Consider the following 23014-nt stretch of genomic DNA (forward strand, 5'->3'; position numbering starts at 1 on the left):
CACATTGGTTTGAAGCCGAAAAAGAAAGGACATTCACATGAGCACCACAATGCCTATTCCACCCATGCTCTACCAAGGTTTTCCAACACACAGCTTCAAACTATGTGTAGGCTGGTTTCTTAGGATTCGAACCTTCTCAAACAACCTAATACATACTAGAGTAGGTGCTTCCACAATAATGTGATTTGAATTGAATACAAGGTAAAGTATTGGATTCTTCACATACCACAGTAAGACATTATCCCATTACGCTACATTTTCATGTAAAAAAGAAAAAAAGAAAGCTTTTATAATTACAAGACCATTAGGCTTGATTGAGCTGTTTTGTCTTGTAATAATGTGGTGTATGCATGTATTTCCTTAAACCTTTATTTTAGCAATACGTGTCATAAAAAAAATCATAATGACATAATTTTTTGGTCAGTAGGTGCCCAACATAACAACACAGTAGCTCAGATAGATAGAGCCTGTCTACATTCCGGATTTCTGTAACTGTTAGATTACCTGTGTAATACTGACATAAGCTCAGAACCCATTGTGTGTCAAAAATTGTCCTGTTTTATCAATTGCTGTGCTGATCAATTGACAATTCATTACCCCTGTTAAAATAATATGTTGCTTAAAGTTATGTTTGTACTTTAATTTATTTTTGCAATAAAGATGGTGATGCAACGTTAATACACATTTACAATAGGCCTATATCTAAAAATACATACAGCCAAATGATATACAGTGCTCTCAGAAAGTATTCAGACCCCTTGACTCTTTCCACATTTTGTTATGTTACAGACTTATACTAAAATGCAAAAAAAGGGTTTTATAAATTTTTGCGAATGTATTACAAATAAAAAACTTAACTATCACATTTACATAAGTATTCAGACCCTTTACTCAGTACTTTGTTGAAGCACCATTGGCAGCGATTACAGCCTCGTGTCCCGAAGCCACTCCTGCGTTGTCTTGGCTGTGTGCTCACTGTAGGGTTGTTGTCCTGTTGGAAGGTGAACCTTCGCCCCAGTCTGAGGTCCTGAGCGCTCTGGAGCAGGTTTTCATCAGGAATCTCTCTGTACTTTGCTCTGTTCATCTTTCCCTCGAACCTGACTAGTCCCCCAGTCCCTGCCGCTGAAAAACATCCCCACATCATGATGCTGCCACCACCATGCTTCACCRTATGGATGGTGCCAGGTTACCTCCAGATGTGACTCATGACATTCAGGCCAAAGAGTTCAATCTTGGTTTCATCAGACCAGAGAATATTGTTTCTAATGGCTTGAGAGTCCTTTAGGTACCTTTTGGCAAACTCCAAGCGGGCTGTCATGTGCCTTTTACTTAGGAGTGGCTTCCATATGGGCACTTCTATAAAGGCCTGATTGGCGGAGTGCTGCATAGATGATAAAAATCAGCATGTGAGAGCGATAAATTATAAATGTAATCAAAAATGTTGCCCCTACAAACTTATTCAGTCCGAAAGGTGTCAAGTCTAATGGTCACTTTATGGACTCTGTAGTCTTGTTCTTATCCAATGGCAAGATATTGAGCTAGTTCCTGGCAAAAGATTCTGCTAACGAACCTGTAAAAAATTTGGTGTGTGGTTTTTGGTAACGGACGTACGGCTCATGACGAATGGCGGGGAGTGTGTCATCGAGATTGGTGTCATATTGCCCTATATATGATTGTAGCGACATTATAGTAAATTATAGTAAACAAAATTGAAACTAAAATAATAACTACAAGTGGAAAAACTACACTGCTCAAAAAAATAAAGGGAACACTTAAACAACACAATGTAACTCCAAGTCAATCACACTTCTGTGAAATCAAACTGTCCACTTAGGAAGCAACACTGATTGACAATAAATTTCACATGCTGTTGTGCAAATGGAATAGACAAAAGGTGGAAATTATAGGCAATTAGCAAGACACCCCCAATAAAGGAGTGGTTCTGCAGGTGGTGACCACAGACCACTTGTCAGTTCCTATGCTTCCTGGCTGATGTTTTGGTCACTTTTGAATGCTGGCGGTGCTTTCACTCTAGCGGTAGCATGAGATGGAGTCTACAACCCACACAAGTGGCTCAGGTAGTGCAGCTCATCCAGGATGGCACATCAATGCGAGCTGTGGCAAGAAGGTTTGCTGTGTCTGTCAGCGTAGTGTCCAGAGCATGGAGGCGCTACCAGGAGACAGGCCAGTACATCAGGAGACGTGGAAGAGGCCGTAGGAGGGCAACAACCCAGCAGCAGGACCGCTACCTCCGCCTTTGTGCAAGGAGGATTAGGAGGAGCCCTGCCAGAGCCCTGCAAAATGACCTCCAGCAGGCCACAAATGTGCATGTGTCTGCTCAAACGGTCAGAAACAGACTCCATGAGGGTGGTTGAGGGCCCGACGTCCACAGGTGAGGGTTGTGCTTACAGCCCAACACCGTGCAGGACGTTTGGCATTTGCCAGAGAACACCAAGATTGGCAAATTCGCCACTGGCGCCCTGTGCTCTTCACAGATGAAAGCAGGTTCACACGCACATGTGACAGACGTGACAGAGTCTGGAGACGCCGTGGAGAACGTTCTGCTGCCTGCAACATCCTCCAGCATGACCGGTTTGGCGGTGGGTCAGTCATGGTGTGGGGTGGAATTTCTTTGGGGGCCGCACAGCCCTCCATGTGCTCGCCAGAGGTAGCCTGACTGCCATTAGGTACCGAGATGAGATCCTCAGACCCCTTGTGAGCCATATGCTGGTGCGGTTGGCCCTGGGTTCTTTCTAATGCAAGACAATGCTAGACCTCATGTGGCTGGAGTGTGTCAGCAGTTCCTGCAAGAGGAAGGTATTGATGCTATGGACTGGCCCGCCCGTTCCCCAGACCTGAATCCAATTGAGCACATCTGGGACAACATGTCTCGCTCCATCCACCAACGCCACGTTGCACCACAGACTGTCCAGGAGTTGGCGGATGCTTTAGTCCAGGTCTGGGAGGAGATCCCTCAGGAGACCATCCGCCACCTCATCAGGAGCATGCCCAGGCGTTGTAGGAGGTCATACAGGCACGTGGAGGCCACACACACTACTGAGCCTCATTTTGACTTGTTTTAAGGACATTACATCAAAGTTGGATCAGCCTGAAGTGTGGTTTTCCACTTTAATTTTGAGTGTGACTCCAAATCCAGACCTTCATGGGTTGATAAATTTGATTTCCATTGCTAATTTTTGTGTGATTTTGTAGTCAGCACATTCAACTATGTAAAGAAAAAAGTATTTAATAAGAATRTTTCATTCATTCAGATCTAGGATGTGTTATTTTAGTGTTCCCTTTATTTATTTAATAGGCTGAAATAAAATTTAAAATAAAAACATTTGAAAAAATAAAACTATACTGAAACTATAATCTTTGACTGCAAAACRAACTAAATTCAAATCAAAACCATCATAAATTATGTTTAGTTTGAATTTTTTTCCCTTCTTTTTTTCTAATGGTGTTTTCAAGGTTCTGAATCTGGTGAGTAAATTGCTGGAAAGTACATAAGCAAATACATTGTAGTGTCTGAAGATGGCAGCTTTAGTAGAACAGAGATAAAAGGGAAAAACCCAACCAACCTCAACTTTAATCTGAACAATACCCACAAAGAATTTCAGGATAAAGACCTAGGTAAAACAGCTATTATTTTATTTTAGGAATTTGGTAAGGATATAAACACACAAGACACACATTTTTGTGGAATTGCAGGGGAAAAATGGCTAAATGTTTTGTTTGCTTGATGGCATAATAAGCTTTAAACTGCTAATTTGTCTCTCTGCCAACAAGAAGGGTGTGAACAGTTTGAACAGTTTGGGGTCCTATGGTTTGCAAGGTGGGGGTTTGTTACTACGCCAATAAATCAAAATATCTTTCCGGGTCTTTGCCACCTAGGACATTTGTGTGACTGGACCATCTCAAATATTACTTGAGTACCCCTGCTACAGGCCTACAGCACATAAATGGCTCCTACCCTCCCAAGCACTAAAACTAAAACCAAAACTAAATCAAATAAAAACAAAATAGAAATGTTTTTACCAAACTGAAACTGAACAAAAACCAGTAAATCACACCTGAAAACTAATCTGAATTTCAAATACACACTACTTACTGATCAAAAGTTTGGGGTCACTTAGAAATGTCCTTGTTTTTGAAAGAAAAGCAAATGTTTTGTCCATTTAAATAACATCAAATTGATCAGAAATACAGTGTAGACATTGTTAATGTTGTAAATGACTATTGCAGCTAGAAACAGCAGATTTTTTATGGAATATCTGCATAGGCATGCAGAGGCCCATTATCAGCAACCATCACTCCTGTGTTTCAATGGCACGTTGTGTTAGCTAATCCTAGTTATTCATTTTTAAAGGCTAATTGATCATTAGAACACCCTTTTGCAATTATGTTAGCACAGCTGAAAACTGTTGTCCTGATTAAAGAAGCAATACAACTTGCCTTCTTTAGACTAGTTTAGTATCTGGAGCATCCCCAAAAATCATTCCAGCTGCAATAGTCAATTCCAACATTCACAATGTCTACACTGTATTTCTGATCAATTTTATGTTCTTTTAATGGACAAAGAATGTGCTTTTCTTTCAAAAACAAGGTAATTTATAAGTGATCCCTAACTTTTGAATGGTAGTGTAAATCTAAAAACGAATAGCACAACCTCCCACTCCTGAGGACGAACCCCCCCCCCCCCGAATAGCAGATCCGCACTCGAGTTGAGGCAACTGTGAACTGCTCCACAGCAACAGGGAGCAAGCCAAGGAGTGGGAGGGACCGACTCCCCCCGTCTGTTGATATATGCCACCGTCGTCATGTTGTCGGTTATGACCAGCACATGCAGGCCCGGAAAATGGGAGGAGGCACCTGAGTGCTAAGTACACCTTCAGAAGTTCCAGGTAATTGATATTCCCGGCACCCTGTGACACCGTCCATACTCCGAGAATTGACTAACCCTCGCACAACACGCCCCACCCTTGTAGGGATGCGTCTGTTGTGACCACCTTGCGGGACAACACCTGACCCATGAGAACCCCTTGTGATAGCAGCAGGGTATCCCTCCACTGGGCCAGTCCCCGAAGGCATATCAGGGACAGCTTAATCGAATGGTTTAGGTGGCGAGAAGCATCAAAGCCTGGAATGCCAGCATTAGAAATAGTACCAGGGGAATGACCACTATCATAGAAGCCATTATCCCCAGAAAGCACAGGAACTGGCGAAAACGTACTGTGCGCCCCAATCAAAATTGGGCAGAAAAAAGTGATTTACGCACGAGACCAAAGACTATCGCTTCATAATGTAACTTTCTGTGACTGGGGTACATGRGCACATGAAAGTATGCATCCTTTAGGTCGATGGTGGTGAACCAGACCACTTGGGGGTACTGTTGTCACCATGGGTGTTTGGGGAGGCTGGCAAGGGAGAACCCGATCCTGTGCCACCTCCCATCCCCGAGCTAGGGCTGTCTCCTTCCCTGTGCTGTGGCAGGAACATCTCTCACCTCATCTCCACAAACTACACATATATCGTGAGTATCTTTCAGAGAAATTCTATAACCGCATGACTGAGGGCATGATCTCGACCCCAAACCAGACTTAACCATCATCGTCTCTGTTGCTTTCTTAGCAATCTTACTAATTTCGCTAGCAAAATGAAGAATAACTAATTGTTTGTGATTAGGAAACTTATGAGAACAAGTACAAACTTCAGCACACAATGTCCAGGGGGTGAGCAAGCTCTACTGCTATTGGACAGATTAGTTGGAGTATGAATCGTTCCTCTTCACACCGAGGTGAAGAGCAGAATAATTTAAGGAATAAATCCGAGCCTCACACATATCACCTTTGGCAGGCGGGGTGTCCACCGAGGCAAGGATTTTATTGGCCTTGTCAGGCGGGATTGTAGATCTTCAACCGAAGTCGCGAGAGTGGGACTCCCCCATAGTATGTTGTACCGAAGTTGTCTGTCTGAAAGGGAACTGCAATTCACATGTGAGGTAAAAACATGTTGTTCTCCTCAAGTGAATAGGTGGTGTTAACATGTAAACTCTAGATTGAATACACGTGATAATATGATTTGAAATTTAAGATCAACATGTGAAAACAGTTATTTTCAACTGCAAATTTGACGTATTTTTTTGTAATGGATCCCACATCTGAATCCTAGATATACAATACTATAAGCTGACCTACTTGTATAATATGTGCATGATAAGTAAATACTTTAATAGTGCTATTTCGGTCCAATGATGCCTTCTAACTTTATATAAAGTAATCTGGAAGTGTAACGACTTTCCTCTTCTTCTGACGAGGAGTAAGAGATATCGGACCAATGTGCAGCGTGGTAGGTGTCCATTTTAATATATAAAAACTGAACACTACAAAATAACAAAATAACAAACTGAATGAACAAACGAAAATCGAAACAGTCCCGTATGGTACAGACACAGGAAACAACTACCCACGAAACACAATAGACAACAGGCTACCTAAATATGGCTCCCAATCAGAGACAACGACTGACACCTGCCTCTGATTGAGAACCATACTAGGCCAAACACATGAAATAGAACAACAGAACAAAACATAGAAAAAACAACATAGAATGCCCACCCCAACTCACGCCCTGACCAAACTAAAATAAAGACATAAAAAAATGAATAGAAAATCACAAAACTATAATAACCTTGCTCAGAACCCACCAATGTTTAAGTGAATGTGCACACAACATAGACGGATGCACTTGTACACAAACACTACACACACATAACTCAGTCATACAGTGCTGCGATGCGACATGGTGAACAGGGGCACTCATCCACAGCAGGAAACAACAGGGGGGCGGCTGTAGAGTGAGGTCTCATGGTCAGGGTGTTGGGAGACAGCAGGGGGGCTGTAGTGGAGTGAAATCTTAGGGTCAGGGTGTTGGGAGGCAAACACAGCAGCAGCTCAGATACATGTTAGCAGTGTTCTTCTTAGACAGTAGAGAACGAAGAAAAAACCTTTCTAAGCATGGGAAATGTTTGGATGTGTTTGTTTTTATTTCACATGGTGGAGCAGAAATACTTCCCGTTTTCCAGCAACAGCACAACCGAAGTACAGAGAGCCAGGGTTGTCTCTTTCTCTAGCGCTTTCTCTAGCGCTTTCTTTTTGTCTCTCTCTCTCTCTGTGTCTCTTGTTCAGGGGCATAATTGGCACGTGCACTTCACTACTGAACAACCCTTTCTAGTCTCATTGGGGAGTGGGAAGAACGTAGCTGCCAATTACTGAACAACAATGAACATGCCATCCCTTGATATCACCAATGACAATTGGCAGAATGACAGAATGCACAAAGAGATAAACCAGTGCTTTTCATAGCATATTCAATCAGAAATATACATAGCTGTCAGAATGCTCACCCTGAAAAGCCCTGAGCCAAAGTCTTTTTCCTTTAACTTCCCTCCACATCAGGCAACGTTAGACGGAAGCAAAGTTTGTTTGTCACAAGGAGAGAATCACCCGCAAGCAAATCAAATGGAGCCCTTTTCAATACTAGGAAGAACCGTACAAAAGGAAAGGGATGTGAGATGTCCGCCCACTTGGTACCAAGGACACACACCTTTCATATGGCTACTACAGTCAGAGCTAACTAATGCTGCTGGCATCGCTGATGTCATTCGAATCCCACTTCTTTCTCTCTCAACCATTCTTTCTCTTTACCTCTGCTGTAGATGACTAATCGACATGGAGAACCTCCCCGGCAATTGTGTGAGAGTGTGTGTCATGTGTGTGCACATGTCACCCCCCTTTCTCTTTCTTTAAACATTTAACTAAAGTGAATCCCTGTTATTATTGCTTCCTAACCATTGACCTTTCATCTCTCTGCCGTCTCTTTGTCTGTCTCACGTGGCCGCTGTCTGCTGGACCTGCACATGTTCCGTCCCTCACATGCTGAGAAGCCTACATTCAGTATTGTAGCTCTGCTCTATCAGACACACTCCTCCTCACAGCCTCACAGCAAGCAGATACTTCTACAGATGTCTGACTTCTGTACCCCTGACCAGCTATGTTCTCTCACATAAAGCACACACATTCACTTCACTTCGTGTCACGTTCTGACCTTAGTTCCTTTTTTATGTCTTTATTTTAGTTTGGTCAGGGCGTGAGTTGGGGTGGGCATTCTATGTTGTTTTTTCTATGTTTTGTTCTGTTGTTCTATTTCATGTGTTTGGCCTAGTATGGTTCTCAATCAGAGGCAGGTGTCAGTCGTTGTCTCTGATTGGGAGCCATATTTAGGTAGCCTGTTGTCTATTGTGTTTTGTGGGTAGTTGTTTCCTGTGTCTGTACCATACGGGACTGTTTCGATTTTCGTTTGTTCATTCAGTTTGTTATTTTGTATTTTTGTAGTGTTCAGTTTTTATATATTAAAATGGACACCTACCACGCTGCACATTGGTCCGATATCTCTTACTCCTCGTCAGAAGAAGAGGAAAGTCGTTACACTTCCAGATTACTTTATTGGGGAAAGTTAGAAGGCATCATTGGACCGAAATAGCACAATTAAAGTATTTACTTATCATGCACATATTATACAAGTAGGTCAGCTTATAGTATTGTATATCTAGGATTCAGATGTGGGATCCATTACAAAAAAATACGTCAAATTTGCAGTTGAAAATAACTGTTTTCACATGTTGATCTTAAATTTCAAATCATATTATCACGTGTATTCAATCTAGAGTTTACATGTTAACACCACCTATTCACTTGAGGAGAACAACATGTTTTTACCTCACATGTGAATTGCAGTTCCCTTTCAGACAGACAACTTCGGTACAACATACTATGGGGGAGTCCCACTCTCGCGACTTCGGTTGAAGATCTACAATCCCGCCTGACAAGGCCAATAAAATCCTTGCCTCGGTGGACACCCCGCCTGCCAAAGGTGATATGTGTGAGGCTCGGATTTATTCCTTAAATTATTCCGCTCTTCACCTCGGTGTGAAGAGGAACGATTCATACTCCAACTAATCTGTCCAATAGCAGTAGAGCTTGCTCACCCCCTGGACATTGTGTGCTGAAGTTTGTACTTGTTCTCATAAGTTTCCTAATCACAAACAATTAGTTATTCTTCATTTTGCTAGCGAAATTAGTAAGATTGCTAAGAAAGCAACAGAGACGATGATGGTTAAGTCTGGTTTGGGGTCGAGATCATGCCCTCAGTCATGCGGTTATAGAATTTCTCTGAAAGATACTCACGATATATGTGTAGTTTGTGGAGATGAGGTGAGAGATGTTCCTGCCACAGCACAGGGAAGGAGACAGCCCTAGCTCGGGGATGGGAGGTGGCACAGGATCGGGTTCTCCCTTGCCAGCCTCCCCAAACACCCATGGTGACAACAGTACCCCCAAGTGGTCTGGTTCACCACCATCGACCTAAAGGATGCATACTTTCATGTGCYCATGTACCCCAGTCACAGAAAGTTACATTATGAAGCGATAGTCTTTGGTCTCGTGCGTAAATCACTTTTTTCTGCCCAATTTTGATTGGGGCGCACAGTACGTTTTCGCCAGTTCCTGTGCTTTCTGGGGATAATGGCTTCTATGATAGTGGTCATTCCCCTGAGACTATTTCTAATGCTGGCATTCCAGGCTTTGATGCTTCTCGCCACCTAAACCATTCGATTAAGCTGTCCCTGATATGCCTTCGGGGACTGGCCCAGTGGAGGGATACCCTGCTGCTATCACAAGGGGTTCTCATGGGTCAGGTGTTGTCCCGCAAGGTGGTCACAACAGACGCATCCCTACAAGGGTGGGGCGTGTTGTGCGAGGGTTAGTCAATTCTCGGAGTATGGACGGTGTCACAGGGTGCCGGGAATATCAATTACCTGGAACTTCTGAAGGTGTACTTAGCACTCAGGTGCCTCCTCCCATTTTCCGGGCCTGCATGTGCTGGTCATAACCGACAACATGACGACGGTGGCATATATCAACAGACGGGGGGAGTCGGTCCCTCCCACTCCTTGGCTTGCTCCCTGTTGCTGTGGAGCAGTTCACATTTGCTCCAACTCGAGTGCGGATCTGCTATTCGGGGGGGGGGTTCGTCCTCAGGAGTGGGAGGTTGTCCAGATATGGGAGAAGTTCGGCAGGGCCAACATAGATCTTTACTCATTGCTGGAAAACACGCAGTGTCGTCTTTTTTCTTGATAAGGGATCCGAATGCCCCATTGGGAACGGACGTTCTGTCACACCAGTGGCCTCAGATCCTCCTTTACGCGTTTCCACCAGTGGTTCTGATTCAGCCCACATTGGAGAGAGTGTACCGGGAGGGCTTATAATTCATTATTTTGGCTCCCCATTGGCTCAGGCAGCCTTGGTTTGCGAAGATCATTTGCCTCAACTCCCGTTGAGCAGGGACCTGTTGTCCCACGTGAAAGGACAGGTTTGGCACAAGATTCCAGAGATTTGGTTCCTATGGGCCTGGCCCCTGAGAAGGCAAATCTGCTGGCTAGGGGTTTACCTCTGAATGTTATTTCTACCATGTAGTTTGCAAGGGCGCCCTCCACGAAAAGTCTGTATTTGTATAAGTGGCAAGCGCTTGAGCTCTGGTGCCAAAATAAAGACCTGTTCCTTTTCAGTGCTCTGTGAGGGACATCCTTGTGTTCCTAGAGGAGCTTTTTGAGCAAAAAGTGAACATGGCTGCTATCTCAGCCTGTCATGTGGGAATTGACGGAGCCTCATCTGGGGCACCCTGGTCGCACCCTGGTGGTGCGGTTCCTGAAAGGTGTACATTTTGTCAGACCAGTATCTAAACCTATTGCGCCCACATGGGACTTGACGCTGGATTTGGAGGCATTGCGTGAAATCCCCTTTGAGCCTCTGGAGTCAGTGGACATGAAGATACTCTCTTACAAAATCTCTCTGCTCATGGCTTTGGCCTTGGTTAAATGTGTTGGGGACCTCCACCCGTTGTCTGTACACCTTTCCGGTACTCAGTTCGCCCCAGGCAACTCTAAGGTGAGTCACCTTAGTATGCATTGGGGTTGGCTTGGGGCGGGATTATATTTCCCCTTAATATGCACCGAAACTGGCTGACTGAAAAGGAACGTAACGTTATGATTATAACTACTGTTCCCTGATGGAAGAAAACGAGGTACAACACATGTTTGCCCCTCACTGACAATTCTTGGGCTCTGAAAAGAGAGGTGTTAAATTGAAGGAATGAATCCGAGCCACACACTTATCACCTGTGGAATGCGGGGCTTCCAGCGAGGCCATGTCAAGCGTGATTGTAGATCCTTCAACCTAAGTCACCAGAGTGCGACTCCCCCATAATATGTTGCACCTCGTTTCCCTTCTTTAGGGAACAGTACTTAAAGTCATAACACTACGTTTCACATGTGAAATTTGCAGTTTCTGGTGGATCAAGTCTGACACCAAAAGGCTCCTGAACATTCTCCAAAAGTATGTGAACACCCCTTCAAATTTGTGGATTCGGCTAGTTCAGCCACACCCATTGCTGACAGATGTATAGAATCGAGCACACAGCCATGCAATCTCCATAGACAAACATTGGCAGTAGAATGGCCCATACTGAAGAACTCAGTGACTTTCAATGTGGCACCGTCAAATGATTCCACCTTTCTAACATGTCAGTTAGTCAAATTTCTGCCTGCTAGAGCTGCCCCTGTCAACTGTAAGTGCTGTTATTGTGAAGTGGAAATGTCTAGGAGCAACAACGGCTCAGCCTCGAAGTGGTAGGTCACACAAACTCACATAATGGGACCACCGAGTGCTGAAGTGGGTAGTGTGTAAAAATCGTCTGTCCTCGGTTGCAACACCTACTACTGAGTTCCAAACTGCCTCTGGAAGCAAAATTAGTACAATAACTGTTTGTCTGGAGCTTCATGAAATGGGTTTCCAAGGCCGAGCAGCCACACACAAACATAAGATCACCATGCACAATGCCAAGCTTCGGCCTGTGTGGTGTAAAGCTTGCTGCCATTGGACTCTGGAGCAGTGGAAACGCGTTCTCTGGATGATGAATCATGCTTCTCCATCTGGCAGTCCGAAGGACGAATCTGGTTTTGGCGAATGCCAGGACAACGCTACCTGCCCCAATGCATAGTACCAACTGTAAAGTTTGGTGGAGGAGGAATAATGGTCTGGGGCTATTTTTCATGGTTCGGGCAAGGCCCCTTAGTTCCAGCGAAAGGGAAATCTTAACGCTACAGCATATAATGACATTCTAGACGATTCTGTATTTCCAACTTTGTGGCAACAGTTTGGGGAAGGCCATTTCCTGTTTCAGCATGACAATTCCCCCATGCACAAAACAAGGAAATGGTTTGTCGAGATCGGTGTGGAAGAACTTGATAAGCCTGCACAGAGCCCTGACCTCAACCTCATTGAACACCGTTGGGATGAATTGAAATGCCGACTGCGAGCCAGGCCTGATCGCCGAACATCACTGCCCAACCTCATTAATTAATGCTCTTGTGGCTGAATGGAAAGCCTTCCCAGAAGAGCAAGTGTGCACATACTTTTGTAGTGTAGTTCTGCTATATGAAGGTCACTGCCTGTTAAAGGGGCATTCCTTAGTTACTACATCCATTTTTGGACTCATACATTAAGACTTCCTGCCCGACTTCCTGCCCAACTCGATTAATGATTAAGAATGTTTAGGACTGAATAAAATGTAGCATAGTGGAAACTAAATACAAGTTGATTTTCTTTCTTCCAGGACTGATAGAGCACACACGCCGGCACCCACACACAACCCACCTGTTAATTAATATTTCTTAGTGGTTAATACTCTGTTTAATTTAAAAGTGTGTGGTCTTTTTATTTGGTTTTCGTGGGTTTTTCACGGGTAAGAAAGGATGCTGTACATAAATTAATGTTTTTATTGTCAGAGTTGTAGTTGCACACATGTAAATTCTCTTGATTAGAAGAAATTAACTGGAAAACCCAACGTAAACCTGATGCTCAAAATGTTTGAAATGTTCTTTAAATATATTTAAATAATGTCTGAGGTGCAGAAAAAAAACACTCACTTAATAGGGCTGACTGACCTCTGACCTCTCTTCTGATTTCCTGATTCATTGTAATCTGTTTATTTTTTATTTAACAGGCAGTGTTGTTTTTTTTTTGGGACGCATGAATCACAATGTGAGTCATGTGTCCAAAGGGGGAATTACCGGTCCCCTGGGGCCCTTTGGTAAATAAGCAAACATTTTTTTCAAATCTGCCTGTAAAAGGAAATAAAGAGATGTTGGTAATGGATGACAGTTCCCCACCTCTAGTTTTATATGAAGAAGTGTATTGCTGTTGTTGTTTTCTTTAGTTTTTTTAGTTTTTTGTCTTGCTTCAATAACAAATCTCACCAGATTGGGTCTGCTGGATGTTTGGGATTTCTCCCTAAAGAATAACCCTCTGATTCCCCGACCTGTAACTCTGCAGTGAGATTGTCAAGATGCAAGATGATAGGGGAGTAAAATCCAATGGGGGGGGGGGGGGTTACAACTATGTGTTGTTTTAGAAGTCTGGATTTCCTGAATCAGGTAGTAATAATAATACAACTTTTTCTCTCATGCTTTTTCTCTCAGGAGTACGACATGGGTCCATGTGGAGTGAGCATGGAGAGTGATCCCATCCACATTTCTCTCATGCTGTTGGTGTACTGGTAGGAGAAATGGACAAAGACATACTGGACTGTAAAGGACATTGGTGGCTCAGGTGAGAGACATTATCAAGGGCCATCCAATTTGAACATGTGCCATTAAAAAGGATAAACTGAAACACTATCTGAAGAAGAACATGAAGAAATGCCGGGGATGGAGGGGGGTGGTCAGCCATGCCCGTAATTTATTTAGGCTTATCCAAAATTGTTTATTTAGGGTATCAGATTGATTGTGGAGGTCTGCACACTGCAAAATGTACTGTAATTTAGACAAGAATCTATTGAGATACAATCTGTCAATACCACAAATGGGGGCCATGATGAGAAAAGATAATGCTAGAAAAATACGTTAAATGTAAATGTACATTCTGCCAGTATCAATGTTTTTTTATTTTTTATTTTATTTCACCTTTATTTAACCAGGTAGGCTAGTTGAGAACAAGTTCTCATTTGCAACTGCGACCTGGCCAAGATAAAGCATGTAGGCCAGTGTGTAAACAGGAGCAATGCTACTGAGAGCAGTACACATGGAGTTACACCAATAAAAACTAAGTTGTAACTACATTGGTTAGGAAAAGAAAAAGAGAATTTATATACAATGTGTGCAAAAGGCATGAGGTGGCAATAAATCGAATAAATTACAATTTAGCAGATTAAACACCTGAGTGATAAATCATCAGATGATCATGTGCGAAAAGAAGAGCATACTGGTGTGTCATAGAGCCAAGAAAAAGTATAAACTTAGATAGCCAAGCGAGCATGGGATGGTGAAAAAGCTAGTAGCTAATTGGTGGGTAGTTTACCGATGGATATGTACAGCTGCAGCGATCGGTTAGCTGCTCGGATAGCAGATTTTTAAAGTTGTTGAGGAGATAAAAGTCTCCAACTTCAGAGATTTTTGCGCATTCGTTCCAGTCGCAGGCAGACAGAACTGAAGGAAAGGCGTCAAATGAGGTTTTGGCTTTAGGGATGATCAGTGAGAATCACACCTGCTGGACGGCGTGCTGCGGGTGGGTGTAGCCATCGTGACCAGTGAACTGAGATAAGGCGGCACTTTACCTAGCATAGCCTTTAGATGAGACTGGAGCCAGGGGTCTGACGACGAACATGTAGCGAGGGCCAGCCGACTAGGGCATACAGGTCGCAGTGGGGTCGTATAAGGTGCACTAGTAGTACAAAAACTGAAATGCCTGATAACACTGCAATCCAGTTCTGAGATAGAGGTATTGGAAAGCGATTTGAGATGACCATCGCCGAAGTCGAGGATCGTAGGATAGTCAGTTTTATAGGGTGAAGTTTGGCCGGCAGTGACCTTATTGGTTTTTGTACTGGGCAAAGTCGATGTTGCGGTGTATTGAAAAGAAACTGGATACCTTTTGGCTCGTATTAACTTTGGACCTGATTTTGGATGATGTTTGATTATTTGAGTCTGGTCAAGGCGTTATGAGTCTACAAGGCGAATAAGCATGTTTGTGCCAGTCTCGATGCCAGTCCTATATTAAAGTTAGGCCGCTAATATAGTTAATGCATCCTGATATTTCAATAAGGTTTCAAAAAAGGAAAACCGTCCAAGGGTAGATTTCTCTCAGGTGTTATGGTGACATTGTAGCGGTTGAAATGGGGTCTCTAATTGTGCTTGAGGTGCCAGAGACTAGCGAACGGTTCCGAAAAAAGCGGGTTGCACCTGCATTGTGTGTGGTTATAATTACTAGGCAGTGTATCTGCAAGATGAAAGCGGGCCCATTTAGCTCTCTCGTCTGAAAAGAGGCCAGTAGTCGAAGAGGCAGGCTAAGTAAGGTCCTATGGCAAATTCGAACTCCGTTCTTGCTCCTTAATCGCATTTGCGTCCATATAGCGCCCGGCAATGTAGCACCCAGTTCCCCCACCGCCAAGGGCCGGAGAACAAAATGATAACATTTAGTGACCGAGATAACACCGGTGTCAATGCTTAGTGGCAGTAGAAGGATTCCTTTTCACAACTCTGGATTCCCCAGGAGAATTTAATCAGCCCGGCTCGTGAGCAACGGAGCATACATTCATTGAAATGATAAAAAAGAAAAGAGTACGGCATCCAGATGAAACTTGGAAACCACTGTCATTGGACTCCGCCCATAAAGGAGGACTGCAGAAGGACCCGAGGCCAGAACATGCCCTCCGACTTTGACACACTTAATAACTCTCTGTCTATGCAGAAGGTTAAAGTGTGGTGGAAAACCATCGAAGTTGCTAAAGTTACACATTAAAGAAAAAAACCAACGAGGCATACCTGAGCAGCTCTGCCGATAACGAAGGGCTTATGAGCTAGTTTGAAATTGAACAGAGTGTAGGAGGTGCTTTTTCTGGAAATAAATAAGAGTCTAGAAAGGCCCTTGGCACAGGTCGATGAAGACGGCTGCACAGTAATGTCTTTTTATCGATGGCGCGTTATGATATCGTTTAGTACCTTGAGCGTGGCTGAGGTGCACCCGTGACCGGCTCGGAAACCGGATTGCACAGCGGAGAAGGTCGGTGGGATTCGAGATGGTCAGTGATCTGTTTTGTTGGCTTTTTCGAGTATGGACCTTAGATGCAGGCACGGATGGATATAGGTCTGTAAACAGTTTCGGTCCAGGGTGTCTCCCCCTTGAAGAGGGGGATGACCGCGGCAGCTTTCCAATCCTTGGGGATCTCAGATGATACGAAGGAGAGGTTGAACAGGCTGGTAATAGGGGTGTGCGCACAATAGGGCGGGCGATTCGTTTCAGAAATAGGGGTCCAGATTGTCAAGCCCAGTTTAACCTGCCATTCTGTTTTATTGCCGTTGTGCGTCATTGTTCATACTCAGTCTTCGTTCTCAGACAACACTTCTGCTATCTGGAGTTTGGGTAATGGTAGTTCTCCCGTCTTGGCAGGCTGATTTGGGCGGGTTCATAGCAGCGGGAGAGGAAGGGCAGCGGCTGTTTTTGGGCAAAAGTTGGAAGAGACTCGCCAAGGGAGGGAAGGGCATTTGGCCAGCCATTTGAGACTATGAAACCATGCCTATTATGATCCATCGTACTTCGAATAATTTATCGACGGTAAAAATTTTATCAGGTCGGGTAGGACCTTGCTGATACCTACACCTCAGTTGACACGTTGGGACCTGGGGAGAGGTTGCTTCTGTTGCTTCCATGGTACTTTTACTTAGTATCCCCCATTAGCTTCTTTCGAGTTCTGTGATAACCAAGATGCAATCTTTCGTGCCTCGAATAAGGCTCCCTCTCTGCCTTTCTCCCTCGAACTTGGACTGCGTTGGTTATGGTCTCTGACTCCGCTCTGTAACAGGTGCATAAATCGCAGGGGCTCTTCCGATTCTATTGCTCTAGTATCGCCAAGAGAGAGATGTGTATTCTCAGTACTCGTCCCCCAGCGGCCAGTCCAGGGTCCTCGAGTGAACAAGGGTATATTGCTATGCGGGGAATTGAAGATCAATACATACTAGACCATTTCATGAAGACAATCGTCATATGTGTCCCATGGTAGATATGAGGGTGAGGCAGGCTAGACTTTTTAAAGATTGAATCCAGACACAGTGAGTGCGATCACATGCCAACTTTGACGGTATAATGGATGGTGCAGTAGGATGTGCGCGTTCGGCGAGGTACCCCGGCTCCAACCCAAACGGCCTGTCGAATTGAAAACAAAAAAGGCCATACTCAAACTACTGCTCGGCCACCTGAAAAGCTACTATTTAAGGGAACGTGTTTGAACCACCGTGAGATCCTTATGGTATGGTATTCAATAATTGAACAGGCATCCTCTGATGTGCTTGGCTTTCTATATGTAGACACACACAATTGAACTATTGCTTTTCGCATAAGTGATCCACTGTATGGTGTCGTCATATTTCTTGTGAATCTTTCTCAACTGTTATCGGCACCTCAGAAAAGGAGATGTGTGTTGAAAGAGGATGGGGTGACAGGCGTGTGTGCTCTTTGGTGTCCAGTGGTACTACATTGCCCTATATAGTGTATAAAGGGGAAAATGAGTGAACTCCATGGGTCGTGTGGTGATGCCCTCGAGTTAGGAATTAAAGGGTGAGGGAGCATGTAAACCACTCTGTGTACTACGGTTTCCCCTTTGAAATTGAATAATGAATATGTGTCTAGTTGAGCATCTGAGTAGGAATAGAGACAGGGAAAGCACACTAAAAGGCGGATGACTCATGTATATATAAGCTTCTGCAGATAATATAGTACATAGAGTAACGTGCTGGTGATATAAGCGTGCTAATTAGGTCCCACTGGTTTAAAGGAGATACAAACCACGTGAGTATCTCGAAAACCAAGTCTCGATATGAGAAGAGACTCAGGACCAAATAGTGTGCGACCTCGAAACTTCGTTCAAATTCACAGAGATGAGATAGTGGTCAGGCATGCACAGTCTGGAGAGCTGAGTGTGAGAGAGCATTTCACTGAGGTGAGTAGAGGGTCAGAGGAGAGGAGAGAGTTTGAGGGGGGGCGCGGGGGCTTATTGCAGCAGGCTCTGGGCAACAGTTCGAAGAGAGTTATTTTCTGGAAGATTAAGGCTTTTTTAATTTAAAAATCTAGAAGTTCGAACTGTTTGGGCATAGACCTGGAAAGTATGACAGAACTTTGCAGGCTATCTCTGCAGTAGATTGCAACTCCTCCCCCTTTGGCAGTTCTATCTTGACGGAAAGTGTTATAGTTGGGTATGGAAATCTCAGAATTTTTGGTGGCCTTCCTAAGCCAGGATTCGGACACGGCAAGGACATCAGGGTTGGCAGAGTGTGCTAAAGCGGTGAGTAAGGCAAACTTAGGGAGGAGGCTTCTGATGTTGACATGCATGAGGCCAAGGCTTTTTCGATCACAGAAGTCAACAAATTAGGGTGTCTGGGGACATGCAGGGCCTGGGTTTACCTCCACATCACCCGAGGAACAGAGGAGTAGTAGGATGAGGGTGCGGCTAAAGGCTATCAAAACTGGTCGCCTAGAGCGTTGGGGACAAAGAATAAAAGGAGCAGATTTATGGGCGTGGTAGAATAGATTCTGGGCATAATGTGCAGACAGGGGTATGGTGGGGCGCGGGTACAGCGGAGGCAAGCCCAGGCACTGGGTGATGATAAGAGAGGTTGTATCTCTGGACATGCTGGTCTCAATGGGTGAGGTCACCGCATGTGTGGGGGGTGGGACAAAGGAGGTATCAGAGGTACGGAGAGTGGAACTACAGGGTCCATTGCAAACCAAAACAATGATAATGATAACTAGCCTGAACAACAGTATGCAAGGCATATTGATATTTGAGAGAGACATACAATAAGGCATAAAGTGATTGCAGGTCTTGATTGGGAGAGCTAGCTAAAACAACAGGTAAGATAACAGCAGCAATAACAGGGTGCTAGTCTAACACAGCAACAACAGGTGAAGCACTAAGGACTGTCATTCTAAATTTGGGTTGGATAATTTATCAATAGTTATAATTATGATTTGGAAAGGCTAGGCTTCTAGAGACAGAGCTGTGCCCTAAAAGGTGAGGAGAGACACTAGATTGTAGCTTGGGCTAACCTTGCCACAATCTCATTCTTAGCAAGGTTGGTGTGAAACTGTTATAACATGTGTTGTCTCTCTCTCTCGTCCCTGTGAAATATTATTACCATGCTGTAAGGAGATCTGTGCCCCTCTGACTGATAAGATTTCAGCAGCAATCATGTTTTCTGCTCCTCCAGAGGATGGTGAAACTAATGAGCTGCCAACTCTGAATGAGTCCCCATTTCCCCCTGTAGATACGGATGATGAATAATGATTGAAGGTTGTTTTCTTTTAACAAGTTGTGGGAAAGGTCATCTAAACCCGTAACCTGTTTCTATTATGTGGAACACTGAGCTGATGAGCAAGCACCAACCTTTGGGGGTTTTATATTTTGACTAAGTTGATGTCCCAGGGACCAAACCCCCGATTGTTGTAAGAGATATGGAAACAATGGTTAACATTGAGAGATTTATTCAACTCTGAATCTACAGATCCCTTGTATATGTGTGTGTATTTTTGATACTCACTCCTATTAAAATAAATATAACCTTTATTATGATTATAGTATTACCATACTAATTGGAAGGGTTTGAAATTATCAAGTGTCTGTTTTTTTCTGTGTTGATTAAGGGCTCGCGAGTGGCGCAGCAGTTTAAGGCACTGCATCTCAGTGCTAGAAGCATTGCTACAGACCCTGGTTTGATTCCAGGCTGTATCACAATCGACCATGATTGGGAGTCCCATAGGGCGTTGCACACTTGGCTCAGCGTGGACAGGGTTTGACCGGGGTAGGCATTCATTGTAAATAAGAATTTGTTCTTAACTAACTTGCCTAGTTAAAAAATATTACAACAAATATTTATAATCATGCAATCACAAGTGAAATATACCAAAACACAGCTTAGCTTGTTGTAAATCCACCTATCGTGTCAGATTTTGAAAATATACTTTACAGCGAAAGAAATCCAAGCTTTTGTGAGTGTAGCAATCAATGCTAGAACAGTTAGCCTTATATTAGCTTGGTTAGCTTGGTCACGAAAGTCAGAAAAGCAATAAAATGAATCGCTTACCTTAGATAATCTTTGGATGTTTGCACTCACGAGACTCCCAGTTACACAACAAATGTTCTTTTTGTTCGATAAATATTACTTTTATCACAAAAAAACGCCATTTGGGTTGCGCGTTATGTTCAGAAAACCAAAGCCTTGTTCCGTTCGACAAATTCCAAAAAGTATGGTCGTAGAAACATGTCAAATGTTTTTTATAATCAATCCTCAGGTTGTTTTTAACAAACATAATCGATAATATTTCAACCGGACCATAAGCTATTCAATAAGAGAGAAGGCACTATTCAGAGGACACCTGACTACTTTTGAAAGATCTCGTTCATTTTTCAAAATAAAAGCCTGAAACTATGTCTAAAGCCTGGTCACAGCCTGTGGAAGCCATTGGAAAAGGAATCTGGTTGATACCCTTTTAAATGGAAGAAAGACTGGCCTGGAAACACAGAATAAAAAAATAAAAAAATCACTTCCGGGTTATATTTTCTCAGGTTTTCGCCTGCAGAATCAGTTTTGTTATACTCACAGACAATATTTTGACAGTTTTCTATCCTAATCTGTAAATGATATGCATATTCTACGATCTGGACCTGAGAAATAGTCCGTTTACCTTGGGAACGTTCTTTAAAAAAATGTAAAATATATGACCCCTAGCGTCAAGAGGTTAATCTGATAGGTTTGGAAATTTCTTCTTCCTTTCAGGACCGGAACGAGGCTGTAGTTTTCTCAACATAACGCGCAACCCAAATGCCGTTTTTTTGTTATAAAAGTAATATTTATCGAACAAAAATAACATTTATTGTGTAACTGGGAGTCTCGTGAGTGCAAACATCCGAAGATTATCTAAGGTAAGCGATTAATTTGATTGCTTTTCTGACTTTCGTGACCATGCTAATTTGGGGCTAGCTGTTGTGGCATTGATTGCTACACTCACAAAAGCTTGGATTTCTTTCGCTGTAAAGTATATTTTCAAAATCTGACACGATAGGTGGATTAACAACAAACTAAGCTGTGTTTTGGTATATTTCACTTGTGATTGCATGATTCTAAATATTTTTAGTAATATTTTTGCATTTGGCGTGTAACGCTCGTCGTTAGGAGAAAGAGAGGAGGACCAAACTGCAGCGTGGTGAGTATTCATATTCCTTTTAATGAAAACCGAAATACTCGAACAAAACAACAAAATAACGATAAACGAGAATAAACCGAAACGAAACAGTTCTGTCTGGTGACATACACAAAGACACAGGAAACAACCACCCACAAAACCCAATACAAAACAGGCTACCTAAATATGGTTCCCAATCAGAGACAATGACTAACACCTGCCTCTGATTGAGAACCATATCAAGCCAAACACAGAAATAGAAAAACATAGATAAACAAACATAGACTGCCCACCCCAACTCACGCCCTGACCATACTAAATAAAGACAAAAACAAAGGAAATAAAGGTCAGAACATGACATGGCGCCCTGCAATTCTAACGGTTGTTTAGGAAAATGATCCTGTAAAAGGGATCCGTAGCGCAGAGAAGTTAAATAAAGGTTAAAATAAATGAATACAATTTCCCTTACTTTAATAGGAGTATAGAATATTTTGAAATAGAAGCTAAAATCTAAATGCTTACATTAAAAAATGTAATGAATATTATCACACAAGTGATACGAGGATGTAATGTAATGGACATGTTCATGTTTGTGCTTTTCTTATAACTAATTTCTGTGTTCTATTCATGTACTGTTCTATAAACCATTTTCTGTGTTCATGCAAGTGACTGATTTAACAAATCCTCACTATAATTAGCTGTAATTTGGCAGTACACCCAGACCTTGTTTTGAGAACAAAAGATATTTCAGTTAAAAGGTGTCAGCTTAGAGAGAAGCCTTGTGTGATATTGGTCTGTCACATGTTATGGACCAGTAATGGTCGGTCACATGAATGATACAAAATGGTAATGATTAATTAATTATAATAAATCATGCAAATATAACCTGTCTGTGTGTAGCCGTATATAAGACAACTCCTGGGACTGCCCAAGCTGAGCTCCTGATTGACATGTGTACTATGGTGCATTGAGTTGGTTGGAACCTCTCCAGCGTGCTGACAATAAACAATGATTCATATTAAGATTAACTTAGAGTGTCCCTGTGTAAGAATTTCCACAACAACTCCTTCATACCTCTCTTTGTGAACAACAACTAACATGGAGATGTCTCTCATCAAGGTGTTTTATTAGTAATAATAACTGACAACCGGTGGGGGAGAGAAACGACAAAACAGATGACACGTAGAGAGAGAGAGAGGAGAGAGAGAGAGAGAAAAGAGAGGAGAGGAGAGAGAGAGAGAGAGAGAGAGAGAGAGAGAGAGGAGAGAGAGAGAGAGAGAGAGAGAGAGCAGAGAGAGAGAGAGAGAGAGAGAGAGAGAGAGAGAGAGAGAGAGAGAGAGAGAGGAGAGAGAGAGAGAGAGAGAGAGAGAGAGAGAGAGAGAGAGAGAGAGAGAGAGAGATAGAGACGTGTGAGAGAGGAATTAAAAAACACACACATTTCTTTCCACATGGCCGTGGGGTGAGACAAGGATGCAGCTTGAGCCCCACCCTCTTCAACATATATATCAAAGAATTGGTGACGGCTGCTTCTGTCCTCAACTAAGGATGGCCCACTCTTTAAAATAATGTTAACATTTTTTAAAATTAAATACGCAAAACATACAATATACTTGCATTGAAGCCGCTCAAAAACTACACCACACCAGTAATTCAACAGAATTCCATTC

This window comes from Salvelinus sp. IW2-2015, linkage group LG16, assembly GCF_002910315.2.
Source record: "Salvelinus sp. IW2-2015 linkage group LG16, ASM291031v2, whole genome shotgun sequence".
NCBI classification, from domain to species: domain Eukaryota; kingdom Metazoa; phylum Chordata; class Actinopteri; order Salmoniformes; family Salmonidae; genus Salvelinus; species Salvelinus sp. IW2-2015.